The following is a 5,509-nucleotide window of genomic DNA, read 5'->3' on the forward strand; positions in this document are numbered from 1 at the left end:
CTAGTGAAGCTCAAAAGAGTAAAGTATCTACAGGTGAAGGATCCTCTAAGTCAGACTCTGCAGCAATGGCTATGACAGTGACTGCACAACAACCAATGGCATACACTCAGGAGTACTCACTACCATCTGACCTGGACTCTCAGGCATGGTTTGTCGATTTAGGTGCTTCTCATCACCTTACTCCATTATCATCTTGTTTACATAATAGCAAACCCTACACAGGAAAGTGCCAAGTTCATGTAGGAAATGGCCAAAGTCTACACATAAAAATATAGGCACATCTTACCTTAAGAATAAACTTGTGCTAACTGATATCTTACATTTCCTGCTATTACTAAAAACTTACTGTCAGTCTCAAAGTTCTCAATTGATAATCGTGTCCCATTTGAATTTGTGTCTAACAAGTGTTATGTCAAATCCCAGGGTTCTAAGGAAGTCCTTCTTGAAGGTTTTCTAGAATCCAATGGACTCTACTGCTTCCCAAATATCCTCTTGAATAAGAACAAGTCTGATGTTCATTCCATTAGCCAAAAATTTTCATCTGTTGTTTCAAATTCCAATAGTGTAGCCAATTCTGATGTATTGTGGCACTGTGGACTTGGTCATGTCAATTTCAATACTGTCAAAAGCGTTCTTAAAGTTTGTAATATACCTATACATAATAAGACTTCTAATGAATTTTGTAAACCATGTTGTTTGGGAAAGTCTCATAGACTACACTCTCCCTTGTCACTGAACAGTTATAACAAACCCTTTGAGCTTGTGTATACTGATCTTTGGGGTCCTTCCCCAATTTACTTCTTCATCTGGTTTCAACTATTACATAGCCTTTGTGGATGCTAATACCAGGTATACCTAGTTCTATTTACTTTAGCAAAAATCTGATGCTATGAATGCCTTCAAAATGTTTTCTCAATATGTGCACACACAGTTCCATACTAATGTTAAAGCTGTACAATCTGACTATGGTGGTGAGTTTAGACCTTTCACAAAATACCTCACCAGCCTTGGCATAAATCACAGACTAACATGCCCACATACCTCACACCAAAATGGATCTGTTGAGAGAAAACACAAAACCATAGTTGAAATGGGCTTAACATTACTTGCCCATGCTCACATACCACTCCAATACTGGGATCACAATTTTATGAAAAGTATATACTTGATGAATAAGCTTCCTACCACTGCCTTGTCTAATAATATATCACATTTCCAAGCTCTATATGCCAAGACACCTGACTACAAGTCCCTAAGAGTTTTTGGTTGTTCTTGCTTTCCTCTGTTAAGACCTTACAACAAACACAAGTTGGAACTTAGAAGCGCAGAGTATGTATACCTAGGACCCTCACCACAACATAAAGGTTATAAATGCCTTAGTCCAACTGGAAGAATCTATGTGTCTAAAGATGTGGTCTTTAATGAAAGTTGTCTTCCCTTTCCAACTTTATTTGGTGACAAATCTGTCTCAGCTCAGGGCGTGGTACATAGGTCCTTGTCTTGTCCATCATATGTGTCTCCTAATCCTGGCACAGCTAGTACAACTAGTGAAGGCCCCACCAGTACAACAACCTTTACCTCAGTCACCATCTATTCCTCTTGAAAATGACAACACTCCTACTCCTCTAAACAGCCAGGTTGAGTCTGTCTCCACCTCTCATATTGAACAAAATAATGCTCCAACATTAACAAACTCCCCTCCTTCATCATCCCCATGACAGGTTCAAATGAGTCTCTCTCTATGTCTTTTCACAGTCTACCACCACCTGCTTCTCCTCCACAAAATACCCATCCTATGCTAACAAGAGCAAAGACTGGACACTCTAAACCTAAAGCCCTTACAACACAAATAGAACCAACAACTGTCAAACAAGCCCTGTTGAAACCTGAGTGGGTGCAAGCCATGAAAACTGAATATAATGCTCTCATGGCTAATCATACCTGGAGTCTCACTAAACTCCCCCTCATAGACAGGCTGTGGGTTGTAAATGGGTGTTCAAAGTGAAGGAAAACCCAGATGGAAGTATCAATAAGTACAAAGCCAGGCTGGTAGCCAAAGGCTTTCATCAACAACCAGATTTTGATTTCACTGAAACATTCTCACCAGTGGTCAAACCTACCACAATCAGGATTATCTTAAGCTTGGCTATTACTTATGAGCATACAACAAGCTGACATCAATAATGCCTTATTGAATGGCACACTTCAACAGGATGTCTATATGGTGCAACCTCCTGGATTTACTCATGAAAACAAGGAATTGGTATGCAAACTTCACAAAGCCCTCTATGGGCTCAAACAGGCCCCTAGGGCTTGGTATGACAAGCTGACACAAGCTCTCATGAAGTTTGGATTTCTTCACTCCAGGCGTGATCATTCCCTCTTTGTGTATTCCAAGCAAGGTATTACACTCTATGCTCTAGTCTATGTTGATGACATTCTGGTTACTGGCTCTTCAGCAAAATTAATACAGGATCTCATTGACAAACTCCATAAATCCTTCTGCTCTCAAGAAGCTTGGCACTCCAGAGTACTTCCTGGGCATAGAGTTTATCCATCAGAATAATGGCTCCCTGGTTTTAACTCAAAGAAAGTGCATCAAGGATGTTCTTGCTAGAGCTAACATGGCTCAAGCAAATGGTGTACCAACACCAATGCTTAGCACATGCAAGCTGAGTAAACATGGTTCTCCACAGTTCTCTGATCCTTCCTTGTACAGGTCAATTGTAGGAGCACTACAATATGTCACTCTCACCAGGCCAGATATCTCCTATAGTGTAAACAAGGCTTGCCAGTTCATGTCAGCTCCTCTGGATACTCATTGGGCTGCTATTCGCAGAATTCTCAGGTACTTGAGTGGCACCATCTCTCATGGCATTGTATTCTCTCCTTTTGTTATGAATCAGAAGCTCTCTTTAAGGGCCTACAGTGATTCAGACTGGGCCAGTGACCCTGATGATCGCAGGTCCACGTCTGACTCATGTATTTTTCTTGGTTCTAATCTGGTTGCGTGGAGTTCCAAGAAACAAATTTTTGTGGCAATATTGAGCACAGAAGCAGAATATCGAGCTCTTGCTCACACAACCGCTGAATTGATTTGGATAGAATTCTTGCTGACTGAATTACAAATTCCCTTTCATCCACCTACCCTATTGTGTGACAATTTAAGTGCTGTTTTGTTATCACACAACCCGGTTCTCCATGCTCGCACCAAACCTGTTAAACTCGACATTCACTTTGTTCATGAACGTGTTGTGGCTAAGCAATTGGTAATTCAACATGTCCCAACATTTGCACAACTGGCAGTCACACTTACAAAACCCCTTGGGACTGCTACTTTCCAATACCTCAGGTGCAAGCTCAAGGTGTTCCCCCCTTGATCTTGAGGGGGCGTGTTAGAGATATGCAGAATATCTCTCTATTGTTTGTAGTGTGTATGATAAGGGTAGTGTGTATGGTAAGGGTAGAGATAGCAGATTGTCCATAACAATGTAATAGTGTATGATGGAAAAATAATTTCAGAATGCAAAACTCTCTATTATGCAATTATGCAAATTCTAATACTTCATAATGTAAAAATGTTAAGTTCTGGAACTTATAAATTCTAGTGTATATCAAGCAACTTGCATTGGAGATGTTGGCGTTTTTCGTTCTAACAATTCTAATAATTTTCATACTCGAAGGACTTGCACATGATAGGCTAAAAATGTTTCTTATTTAATGTATAGAGACTATGCAGTACCACTTCAACTACCTACCCATTAATACAACATGCTACCAAAACCCCTAAATTGTCCTTTTTGCAAAATAATATTGCACTTCAAAATGCCCTTTTTTGTAATTAATCAACTACCTACCCATTAATACAACATGTTACCAAAAACTCTAAATTGTCATTTTTGCAAAATAATATTGCACTTCAAAATGCCCTTTTTTGTAATTTGCTAATTCAGAATTTAATTCCAACCAATTAGATTTATCTAATAGTCCAAGTGACACTCTCTTTTTATAAAACTTGATGTTACATCTTAATATCCATTGGGTTTTCCCGCCACATTTTAAAAACCTATGAACAAATGCCTTCTCCTCTATATCCTTTAATTTCACAATCTCAATAGTTCACTTTCATTTTCATTCGTTTTCTTCTCTCTGCAAATTCAGAACCAAACGCTCTCTCTCCATATTCAAAACCCAAACCCCACCACCAACCCACCTCGTCTCCCAAATCCTCTTCGGTGAGATTTCGTCTTCATTTTCTTGGTAAAGTTTATGGCTTTTGTATTGGGTGTGTTCTTCTTCACAACATATTAAAAGTTTCCTGAAATTTTGTTTAGGTTTTCTTCACAACTTTGTGATATTCACAAAGTTTCTTGAAAAAAAGTTTACGTTTTTGATATTTTTTGTTTGCGTTTTCGGTTTCATGTTTCAGCTTCTCCGAGATTTTAGAGTTTGTATAGCTTCTGTTCTTATTTTCAATGTTATGTTATTTTTGGGTTTTCATTTTTACACGTTTTGGATTTTCATTTTTATGGCTTTTCTATTCGGTGTGTTCTTCTTCACAACACATTAAAGTTTCCTGAAATTTTGTTTAGGTTTTCTTCACAACTTTCTGTTCTTCACAAAGTTTCATGAAAAAAATTTTAAGTTTTTGATATTTTTTGTTTACGTTTTCGGTTTCATGTTTCAGCTTCTCCGAGATTTTAGAGTTTGTATACTTTCTGTTCTTATTTTCAATGTTATGTTATTTTTGGGTTTTCATTTTTACACATTTTGGGTTTTAATGTTCCATTATGATTTGTGACTTGGTACCAGACCAAAATGTATAGAAAATCATTGTTGGTGTAGTGGACATTGAAGCACATTGAAGCAATTATTGAAGACGGGAAGGTAGTTTACATAACAGTTGCATTTTTTCCAAGCATTAGCATTGTTTAACTATTTATTCTGTTTTTGTAATGTTAGGCTGAGCAAATCCATGTTGTGACTCGATGAAGAGAACTTGAGCTCTGGAACAAGACATTTCAGGAGGGTCAAACCTACATGGTATAGAATCATGAGGCTCTGGAACAAGAACAAAGCAAGTTGAAAATTTATGTAGTTTATGTAAAGTCAAGAATGACATTTTGGCGACAAGTTGTTGCATTGGGATTTACCAACTAAAACTTATCTTTTGGCCCTAACCTGCCTTTGTTTTATCTATAATTATGTTTAGTTGTCTTTGAAACAATGTTTTATTCTTCAATTAGTTTCTGTTTGGAACAATGTTAACAAATGGTATGTAAGAATTATGTTGAATCATGCTACTTTATTCATCTTAAGTAATTGAATGCTTCTATCATTCACCTATTAAATTTCATCTTAAATAATTGAATGGTTTGCTCTTGCTTAAGTTTGTTTAGATGTGTGTCTGTTAGTTGTTTTAAAATGGCTGACAATAGTTTATAGCTTCAAGTTCTTTGGTAGTCCTCTCTATACTTTCAAGTCAGCAGGGATGGTGAGATTTTCTTTA

At 37.5% G+C, this 5,509-nt stretch overlaps 1 long non-coding RNA gene across 1 annotated transcript; it reads left to right on the plus strand.

Moving 5' to 3' along the window:
* Window positions 1–4,118: 4,118 nt before the first annotated feature.
* On the plus strand, window positions 4,119–5,295 carry LOC131626179 (uncharacterized). Its single transcript, XR_009291058.1, has 3 exons — window positions 4,119–4,235; window positions 4,813–4,887; window positions 4,963–5,295. It is a non-coding gene; the product is annotated as an uncharacterized LOC131626179 (long non-coding RNA).
* The last annotated feature ends 214 nt before the right edge of the window (window positions 5,296–5,509 follow it).

The sequence above is a fragment of the Vicia villosa genome, unplaced genomic scaffold (assembly GCF_029867415.1).
Source record: "Vicia villosa cultivar HV-30 ecotype Madison, WI unplaced genomic scaffold, Vvil1.0 ctg.000273F_1_1_3, whole genome shotgun sequence".
Taxonomy (NCBI): domain Eukaryota; kingdom Viridiplantae; phylum Streptophyta; class Magnoliopsida; order Fabales; family Fabaceae; genus Vicia; species Vicia villosa.